Source organism: Melanerpes formicivorus, unplaced genomic scaffold, assembly GCF_026170545.1.
Source record: "Melanerpes formicivorus ecotype bairdi unplaced genomic scaffold, bMelFor1.0.p_v2 SCAF_65, whole genome shotgun sequence".
NCBI classification, from domain to species: Eukaryota; Metazoa; Chordata; class Aves; order Piciformes; family Picidae; genus Melanerpes; species Melanerpes formicivorus.
In genome coordinates this window covers 3,642,623-3,653,645 of record NW_027142417.1, presented here as the reverse complement: position 1 = coordinate 3,653,645, position 11,023 = coordinate 3,642,623, and the positions used below count along the sequence as shown (strand labels likewise).

Sequence of the window (11,023 nt, the reverse complement as noted above, 5' to 3'; positions counted from 1 at the left end):
GCACATGTTGTATCTTCTTTTTTTTTTTTTCTCTGCTCTAAACTTTCCTATAGTTCAAACTGCACATAAAGCCAAGTCCTGCAGTTCAAGGTAGTCAGTTCACAGCTGAAACTGAAAACTGTGGAGAAGGCCTTCACAATTTGCTTGGAATTAGTAGAAAATTGCCACAATCTCTGCAAAATTTCTTCTTGGGGCTCACAGTATCCATATAGCCTCTATCAATTCCCCAAGGTGGAATCAGCAAGCAGAAAAAGCTTTCCGGTCTCATTTCTTCTTGTTAAGTATTGCACTCATTTCATAAAAGCATCTGAATGAAGTGACGTGCTGGCAGGTAACAGCACCTTCTGGCCATGAACAATGGGAATTCTTTCAGAGGAAAGCCCTCAGCAAAGCAAGAGTGACAACTATACTGCAAGCATAGCAGCGGAGATAAAAACTACGGTCTGAGTGTGTTTCTTGGCACTTTAGTTCTGTCTTCATATTTACTGAAATAATTGCACTTCCACTACTTTCTGTATTTTTAATGTTTTTAATTTTAGGCTGGTGATAAAAACATTCTGGCAAAGAGAAGATAATTAAATATTTTAACTTTTTAAAGCATGTTGCTTCCACTATACAAATGAGACTACCTCTCACTAGGGTAAGTGTGCTCAGCCTTATGTTTCATAACATGGTTTATCGCTCCCTAATCTTGAATGCATAAATAGAGACATTTGAAAGGCTGCTTGATGGTTTTTGGGGGGTGGAGGGTGATGGAATTTTTAGAATTGGCTACCCGGGGAGGTGGTGGAATCGCGATCACTGGAGGTGTTCAGGAGGAGACTTGACAGGGTTCTTGGTTGCATGGGTTAGTTGCTTAGGTGGTGTTGGATGATAGGTTGGACGCGATGATCTTGAAGGTCTCTTCCAACCTGGTCTGGTCTGGTCTGGTCTGTTCTATTCTATTCTATTCTATATGTTGTTTTGAGAGTTGGTTTTGTTGTGGTACTATTATTATTATTGTTATTATAATGAATCACATCCATTTCGGGTTTCTTTTAATCAAAAGTTTATGGTCACATCACCAGATACTGTGTGTATCACTAAACAAAGGATATTTTGCTTTTGTACATATACTAAATTATTATGTCTGACTAGGACCTGTACTAAAAAGTACTTTCTGAGTCAAGTTTCTTCATGCACACATTGCAGATGGCATATGGCCTTCTAACCCAGCCTCAGGGATAAAATTTACATTGGTGGTGTTGGAATATTTTCATTAGAAGATTACTTTTACAGATAACTTTTGGTTTTATTATTGTTATTTTCATGTCAAAAGCAAAAGTGTCTGTAGCCTCATCCCAAGTGTTCTGGAGGAATATGTGCCTCCTTGAGAAAAGGAAACACAATGCCAAACTGTAGAAGTGTGGAAGGACACAACCTTTCCGATAAGCCGTGTTATGGCTCAGCTCTCCAGAAGAATCTACCAAAATATTTCAGGACAGACCAGAAGTGTACTTCTGAATAAATCTCCTGGTTGTTCCCATTCAGAATAGAATAGACCAGGCTGGAAAAGATCTTTGAGCAATGTTTTGCTTCATAGTGTGGAGTGGTCTAAGAGCACATTCGGTAAATAGTTTTTGGATGGAACAAAGCCAGGTATGCTCCAGGCCTGCACCTAATGCATTCCAACAGTCAACAGGTAGCTAACAGGTCGCAGACCCCAGCAGGAACTAGCCCAAAGCATGCCCTTTCTGACACATGTCTAATCCTTGGCACCAACAGATTTGCTCCACACATCTGCTCATGCCAGCCCATATTACTTGCTACTGTTTGCATAGTTTCTGTGACCAGCACTAATTTTGCCATATGGAAGGGCATTTATATGAATAAAGACACAGTGGTGAATTTCAGAGCAGATTAGTATCTCCTAGCCCAGACAGAAGCATTGCATGCTGAATGGGTGGCTTGCTGAAAGGCAGCCTTCAGCTGAAGCAAAGCATCTTGGTAGATGTACAGAGGAACCACCAATGTTCCACACAGAATTGTTTGCTGCTTTTTGCTACTTTCTATCAGACCTGTCTCTTACCATTACCAAAGGCATTTGCAAGTGTGACTGAACAAAAGAAATTACTCTGGATCCATGTCCTGTGGTGTTGTGAATGTCCAGCACAGGGAAATACCTATTAGAAGTGCATGGAAAGACTACTGGGAACAAAATGACTGTTATAAAGTTAAATGAGAAGACAATGGTGCATCTCTGGAAAGTGATATAGGTTCTTCAGCATCTCTGGTTCACCATTAGAGAGGGATCAGACACCATTATTTCTCAAGCTCATGGGTTGCTTTTATGCTATGTTGATCCAGTTAGGTCTACTAAAAGATACTAACTCTCCTTAGAAGCCTTGACTTGGTTGTGAATTTAGATCACCCAAGCTAAAACAACAACAAGACAAACTCCATATAGTGTAAGTGTAAATTGCAGGGTCAGCACAAAACTGATCCTGGTTCTTGGATGAAGGAAGTGCCACATATTGTGTCACATCCCTGGAACTGCCAGCACCTGCTAAGAACCTTCAGCACAAATTGAAACCAAAGGGAGCTGAGGTCACACTTCAGGATAACTTTGCCATGTCAGCTCTCTATCACTGGATCTGAGAAAACAGAATATTGATCATTTTGAGGCTTAACTAAAATCTTGGAAACTTGACAGGTTAAATTACAAGTTTTTAATTCAGACAAAATAACTAGTCTAGTCATGGGGTCTGTGTTGATAGGTTGGACTAGATGATCCTTGAGGTCCTTTCCAACCTAAGTTATACCGTGAACTGTTTCTGGTACTCATTCAGAGGGTGAAACGCAGCATTTAAAGTAATGTACTTCTGCTTGTACCATAATGCCTTTAAAGTATATGTTCTAGTTTTGTCCTCTTCATCACGGACAGATTTGTTGTCTTTTGCTTCTTTGGTCATCTCCCCTGCATCAAAAGAGGACATGGTGTGTAACATGCCTTCACTCTCTCAGCTGGCTCTACACATCCAGGAACAAACACTGTAGTGCAAGGTCATCAGACCCATAAATTAATATGATTGTGTGTGCAAACTCATACTTTTTCCCATTACAGGGATAGATTCACATAGTTAAGGGCTGAAGTTGCTCCAGGCAGCAATTCAAGGCTTCCAGCACAAGCTTATTTTCTTGGCTTCCCTCAGGAAGTCACTTTTTCCCTCCCTGACCTGTACAGGGCACCTAAGGAGTCCAACTCCCAGGGAAGCAGTGCTCCACGAACAGGTTTCCCAAGCCAGCTCCAAATTTCTTAGGCTGAAAGATAAAGCTGGAAGTAAAGAGAAGTTAAAAACTTACCCTCGTATGTATACAAGGATTCTTTTATTCCATTTTACTTTTTTTGAATGGGCCATTTCCTAAACACTTGCCATCCAAATTCAAAATGGTGTCTATCAATTGATTGTAAATTCGAAACTGCTTCAATACATCTGCAAAATAATAGGAAGAGTTGTGATGTTAATGCATGCACTTGGCAATGAAGAGTATGAACGGGAGTTTAACATGGTGTCCTTTAAAAAAGCTAATGTTGTGCGTGTTGGTGTGGAAATACCACAGATCCTGTTTCGATTCAATTACTTCATCAAAAGAGCCATAGCATGAAGATTGAATTCTACTATTTATTGAAAGTGACAAATTAGACAAGGATCATAGTTCATAAACATGAGACTCGATGTCTGGGGAAAAAAATTTAATAACTACTTTAGGCATGTTTTAAAACCAAGCTGTTCTGTGAGTAGCTAACAGAGCCTGAACCCCTTTATGTCTGTGCCTCATATCCTCTATACAGTACTGCTCTATTAACTTTGTTCACCTCTCACATCCCTGCTTGATGATCCCTTTTGGCAAGAGAGCACAGCCTAAACCCAACCCAGAGCTGTGGGGTGATGGTGAGCAGACCAATACATGGCCATGAGCATTCATGGTGTGTCTGGCTGCTGCCAGGCAGAAGCCAAGCTGGCCTTCTTGAATGGAAGCCAAATTACCTGGAAGAACAAATACATTTTTTCTCCTCCATCCAGCCACAAATTTTCATGGCAGTTATTGGAATTTAACAGTGTTTGGGAGTGCTCTCTCAAATGTGGTTTAAATTGGCCTGAACTTTTGTGGAGACAGGAGTGAGTAGCAGGGGAGAAAGAGAGAGTGAGAGAGAAAGCAGGGCTAAAAATAACAGCATTTGGATTTTTCCACATCACTTATCCTGAAATAGTAGAAAATGTAATATGTAAAAGAATGCTGGGGTTTTCCCCACTAAAAACAATGGCAGACATATATACATTCTTTTTGTCTTGATCCAGCAATATATATACACACACAATGACAGCTGCATTTTCTTCAATTCAGAGTATGCAGGCTTTGAGTTGAGCTCTGTACTTTTCATCTCTGAAAATGATGGACACACACTAGGGAGTTATTTGTCCAGTGGCAGGGAAGAACACTTTCCAGTGTGGGGGTTATTTTGGAGATAAGCTCACAGCTGTGTATGAAACACATCCAGAGAACCACATCTGTTTACATCAGCTGAGGATCTATTTCTTATCTGTAGCAGTATGTTTTTCAAGACAGTTTAACTCATTTGGGCTTAATATTTGATTATGTGCTTATTTTTAGAACTCTACAAAGGCCCATGAGAGAAATCTTACTGTCTCAAATAGTCTTGTTTAATTTGACCCAAAACTTCAGGCACAGATAGCATCCAAAACACTCAAATTCCATGTTCCTAGTGCTGCCACTTAACTTGTATGCCTGATGCAGAGAAATTGTTTTCATTAGACAGCTCTACAGGAGCCTTAATTGATGGCTTGAAAACTGTGGAAAATACTTCACACCCTCCAACACTCCCCAGTCTGTCTGGAAGGCCAAGTGACCTGACCTGCAGTAGAGCAGTGTACCAAAGGATCTGTACCATGTGAAGCACAAGTGGTACCCCTGATTTGGTGCAAAGCACTAGGAACAAAAATCAAGCAGGCAGAGATCACGGGGATTCACAGAAATTAATTCAGTGAGAAGTTCCCAGATGTTGAGTATAACTGGCAATGGCAATGTTGTTTTGTCAGGTCTACTACTGACCCACCACATGACAAATCTAAATGCAACAGCACAGGAAACAAAATAGTGTGATCAGGAAAAGCATCACCAAATCCTCACAAGGAGATATCAGACATGAAAGTGCTAAAATAAACATTTTGCCAAATACTTGTTGAAAAGGACAAATGTTGTTTTCATTCTAGTCTATAAAGTGAAAAAAAAAACACCCAAAAATCACTCTAAAGCCTATTATTTGTATCTGTGCATTTGTACTACATGTAGCTGTGTTTTCTCCATAAACTTGTCCACTGGAAAGGTACCATGCAAGTTAATGATTTTCATTTTAAACTGCTGAAGTTTAGATTTCTTCCATTCTGAAGTGATCCCAGAGCATACTCTGTGTCAGAAAGATTTTAGGCAAAAAATGTATAGAGTTCACCAGCACAAATACCACAAAACAATAATCAATACAGAAAACCCTAATAAAAGCACATCATAAGATTGTAATGCTGTGGTGAATATATTTTTTAAAATGAAAATGAGCACTCTTGCAGCAGATTATCTTTCTCCTGTATTCATTGAATGGTCTGATTTTAAATTTCAGAACACTTTCCTATGTCAATGACAATCTTAATAGAGTCCAATTAGTTCCACAAGGCACTTTCTGATGCACAAGCTCCTGGCTTGATTGCAGTGAATGGTGAGTATTTCCTGTGTTTAAGTCCACATATGGATTGAGTAAGGCAGTGGCAGAGAGACTACTGTTTTCTTTCACTACATCTTCATTTCTTTTTCACAGGCTAAGCCTTTTCTATTTTCCCTGGCTCTGTTGTCAAAACACTGACCAGAATCTTGGCTCTTGGCTTGCAATACGAGGCCAAAACAATCCTCTGGAAACCAGTGTGGCAAAATGTATTTTAAATCCATACATTCACCATTCGACCATGGGAGTAACCACGCCCATTACCCCACTCTGTGGTTTAAAAACAACATGGGTTTGCCCCCAGAATGGTCTGATTTATTTGACAAGCTTTTTCAAGCTGGATATATCAACATTTAAACTGTTCTGAGGCTTTCTATGTCACATGTAGGGCAAATATTAAAACACACTCAAATTGTTTTCTGCCTCTATTAAACTAGACAAGGGGAATGCATTGTGCATTCTGCATAATTTCTTTGAAACTGTCAGTTTCTCCAAAGACAGGCTACAGTCATGGTGGGGGGTTGCCCCCCTTTTTTCTTTCCCTTCCTCCTCAAACACATGTAACTGGGACCTTTCAAATATTATCTGTGTTGCACCCTTTCTGGAAAACAGGCCATTACAACAAATACCTAAAGCTAATTCCTGTTCCTGACACACAGAAGTCCAGAGCGAAGCAGTAAAAGATGACACATTTTAAGGATTTCTTCACAAAATTTAGCATATTGTACACGTACTCTGGGACAATGCAAATTGTTTTTCTGACTGATCAGGTTCCTGGAGGTATTCTCTTTCCTCAGAGGTAACTAGGAATCCAAAGAGAGACTCTCCTGTAGAACTGGAAACAGGGCAAGAGCAACTTTGCACACATAATCAGGACAATTAATGTATTGAGATGGTGTGTTCAAAATTAAATAATCTATCCAAACTGAATCTAATCTCTTAAATACTAGGATGTAATTCCCCTGACCCAGAACTCCTCTAGGATTTAATTCCACCTTTTTTCATTCAGTTTTTGTGCCAGCTACCACAGCACTGAGCCAGGTCTCTCCTGGCACAGGTTGCATGGTCGTGATTTACATAACACTCATCTACAGAAATACATGCATGGACACACAACAAGCCTAAATGTGGGGCAAAGGTCTGTTTCTACCTTGAGCCATCTACAAATGATCCGAGTGATATTTGAATCAAATTTAAATATTCTGCTCGGATGTACACCCAAACAGCACAGTGCAAACCAAGGAGTGGGCTACAAAGTCTTTCATTGTTAAATAAAGCATAAACTTCACAGCCAAACTTGTTTCATGGTGTGTGCTGCAGAAAGCTTTACAAGGCAGGGGTCTCTATGTTCGTGAATGCAGAGACACCTCTTAGCGTTTCTCATCTGCCTCATCCACACCCGGGGTGACAGAGAGGCAGCATCGCCCTCACTGGAAGGGGAGGAAAAAAAAAAAAAGGTACAAACAATTAGGGTGGGGGCGGGCAGCCGCTCGCTGGGCCACTGCTGCTGGAGCCCCCGGGGCGGCGGCTGGGGGAGCCCGGGGGCACTGATTTAGGCACCTAGCCTCCCGCCTCCTCGCTGGCGGCTTTGTCCTTCAGCGTGCTCCCACCGGACTTCATCACGAAAACTGTAAAACCCCAATGCTGGGTTTCCAGTGGCTAAATACAAAGCTCTAAAAACCAACAAGGACAAAAAAAGGTGGAGGAGAGAGAAACACGAAGCGTCTCAGCAAACTCCATAAACCGGAGATGTGAGAGCTATCGAGAAGGGAGAAAGGGAAAGGAGGAGGAGAAGCTTGAAAGTATCAGCACAAATAGCAAATATCTTTGTTTTAGTCTCAGACACCATAACTTGTTTTACGATTAGTGGTCTGTTAAAAGATTTGTCCTGGAAGTACTTGATATTGGGTTACAAAAGGTTGCGTTAATTGCCTTAAGCCATAATGACCCATGAAGGACTGCAAAGGAGGAAAACACACTTCTTTAATGAAATAAACCACAAGAAATAAATTAAATCCAATACATAAAAAATTAAAACAAAACAAAACAAACCTCAAATCCTGGAATGCGGCGGGGCGCCTGGAGGTGGCAGGCAGGGAGGGAGGAGGAGTCCCGGTCCCGGTGGGCTCCAGCCCCGGTGCCTTCCCGGATGCTTCCGCCCCCTGCCCATACTGCCGCGGCCCTGCCTGTATCGGCCCTGGGCCCGACCGCCAGCGTTATGATCCGAAATGAAATGTGTCTACCAATAATCTATAGCTTTGCTCGTCGGTGCAGAGCAGACAAACAAATTCGCCCTTCCAAATGAAAAGAAAACACTATTTCTTAGAAGTGTTTAGGAGGGTGCACAGTGGGGCATATTTTCTTTCTTACTGGCAAGAGTTTGTAACTGGATCCCTTAACATTACCGAGAACATGAAAACATGAAACAAAAGTATTGATCCAAGAATTCGCAGAAGAGAAGTATCCAAATATGCACTGATTTGTTTGAATTTTTCGTGAGGTTACCTCAGATGTTTGGGGGGAACATGGAAGCTTGCGGTATAGCCCCTGCATGTCCTGTTCAAACATATGCCGAGGAAAGTGTTATTTGTATTGTTAAATTTACATTATGTTCATTTTAATTGCATCGGCTGCTAGACAGATCTAGGAATAATGGCGTTAAACAGGGAAATAGCAATCATCTTCAGAAGACTGCAGTATAATGGAGGAACCTAATTAATTTAACCTTGAAGTCTGCCTTAATGGCTGCACTTCATCATTTCCACAGATGGAGCTTGAATGAATTAACGATGGCGTTTATCCCAGAAGACATCGCTGACTGTGGTTAGCCAATGGCAGATCTCCCACGTAAAGATGCATTTCTCCACTTGAGGGAAAACAGCCAGAGCCCTGGCAATAGATGTCGAAACCTGCTAGTGTTATGTGCGTGTGTCATATAGAAAAATTGGGAAAATGTACAATGTGTCTCTTCGGGGTCTCATCAAGGGGTGCTGGAAGAAGATGCAGCGTTTCCTTGCTTACCAAAGCCAGAACTTTCCAATGCCATTTCAGTTGCTCTTCCTTTATTTCCCCCTTCACTATATTTTTAACAGTGTATCCAGCTAATCTCTTTCCTTTTCTTTAAAAACGCAGTACATGTCTGCTTCTAGATTGGTAAAATTCAAACCAACCCTTCTCCTAGATGATTTGCCATGTTTACAAACATTTTATGCTAGGGAAACCTGAGTGGAGGTTAAGCACTGCTCCACACAAAAAAACATATCAAGACACGGATTATTTGAACAGAGCAATTATTATTTCAGCATTTTCCACGCTGACACAATTTCAGGGTGCGCAAGCATGCACACAAACTCAAGTCACTCGTGGATGTCAAACTGGAGTCGGGAAGCAAAGAATCTTCTGCTCTGCAGCTTCTGGCTGAGAGAGACCACCCCCTCCCCCGTGATACTCACCTCGTATAAACCGCAACAATTTAATGCTCTGTACTTTTCACCTGCATAGCTGGAATATGAAAGTGTCGTTTGACCACTTTAAGATGGATATTTCTCACCCTGGGTAGCCGGGACCTGAGGAGTCACCCATGCGAGTAAAGAAATGTATCAGACGAGCCCGATTTCTCTTTCCTGGCTCTTGTGTAAAGAGACAGAAACACGTTTCTGTGTCCAGAGCTGTGCTCAAGACAGATCTTAAACAGTGTCGCGCTTTTTTGCCTTTTTTTTTTTTTTTTTTTTTTTTTTTTTCCCTGAAGGTTTAGTGGCATCTAGGGTTTGCTGTTGCCGCCTATTAGGTGGGTTTTTTTTTTCCACATTTTTGAGCGCCTAGCAAGGAAAACTCACATGCCTGAGTTTAGACCTTGGTCCCTGCCCCACATAATAATCTGACACCATTCTTACACCCCGATGCAGAAAGCATCTTTTCTGTTCCTCCCCTGTGCGGAGCCGCCTGCGAGAGAACCCAACGTCGGTCCGGGGATGCCCGGGGCTGCGGTTTGGGTCCCTACAGCTGTCGGCTGCTTTGGAGTGGTGACGGGGAAGAGCAGCCCAGGAGCGCCCGGGCTGCTTGTGCCGGGCCATCTATGAGGGCAGGTTTGGGTCAAATCTCGGTCTGTTATGATGGCAGGTGCCTTCAGCACCAGCTAGTGGTGGCACCAAATATCCACGCGGTATGAAACTCGAGTGTGCTGTCACCTCTCTCCGTGGCGGGACAGCTCTATGGCTACTGACGGCCAAGAGGACGGCGGGGGTGGAGCGCAGACAACATCGACAAGAATTCGGTAATTTGGGATGATGACGTGCGCCGCGACGCTAACCCAGCTAATGGAAAACTAACGCTGCTGCTTCTCCAAACAAAGGAGGCTAACAGGTTTAAAATCCTAGTCATTGGCCGCCTGGAAATAAGCTACTAGTTGTACGTGGATACATTCCTCTGGGGGAAAAATAATAATAATTGAAAAAAAAAAAAACCAAACAACAAAAACCACACAAACAAAACCCAAACAAAACACCACCACCCTCCAAAACAAACACAAAAAAAAACCAAACAAGAAAAAAACCAAACAGAATATAAGGAGGAATCGGTACAGAAAGTAGGTAGAGCTACTGAGGCTGCCAATGGCACACAAAATAAACAAACAAAAAGTCTAAACAAAACCAACGACCTACAAAAAAACCCCAAACAACAACAACCAAACAAACAAAAAGCTCAGAGACGCGGCAGCACCTGCCTGCAGCGAGCCGGTGGGCGAGAGGAGTGGGAGGGTGCCTGCGATGCGGTGGCTGAGAGATGTTAAATTTTGGTTCACTCTTTCAGCTAACGCTGCAGTGGGAACGCGCAAGACGCTCCCGTGTGAGCGCGGCTTGGCAGCGCCTTCCCCAGCTCTGCGGCCGCGCATCCCCAGCAGCAGGGATTTCACTGAAAATTAAAAGAACTTTAAACCCCGCAAACTGTCTCTAATAGAAAGAGAGAATACAAATCCCAGTGGGAAGCCCGCACGCTGCGGCATTCCCCTCTCCCTTCGGAGGCGCGGGGAGGCCCTGTCTCAGGGCGGTGGGCGGGAGGAAAAACGACCGCAGCCCGCTCCGTGATGTGCTCCCGCCTCGGCCGCTCCTCCTCCCGAGTCGAAGAGATCTGACTGCGGATCCAACGAGACTTTCCTGTTTCCCCGGGCCCGGTGGCCCCCGCTGGGGCTACGACTGGTGCAGGCGCCCTTGAGAAGAGGGAGGCAGAGGAGAGAGAGGAAGGTGGTGGCCA

The 11,023-nt window shown here is 42.9% G+C and overlaps 1 long non-coding RNA gene across 1 annotated transcript; it reads right to left on the bottom strand.

Annotated features, from left to right (window-relative positions):
- Nucleotides 1-2,531: 2,531 nt before the first annotated feature.
- On the bottom strand, nucleotides 2,532-10,803 carry LOC137453356 (uncharacterized). The gene is made up of 3 exons (XR_010990331.1): nucleotides 7,826-10,803; nucleotides 3,343-3,473; nucleotides 2,532-2,956 (listed from the first exon to the last, which is right to left on the bottom strand). It is a non-coding gene; the product is annotated as an uncharacterized lncRNA (long non-coding RNA).
- Nucleotides 10,804-11,023: the final 220 nt, after the last annotated feature.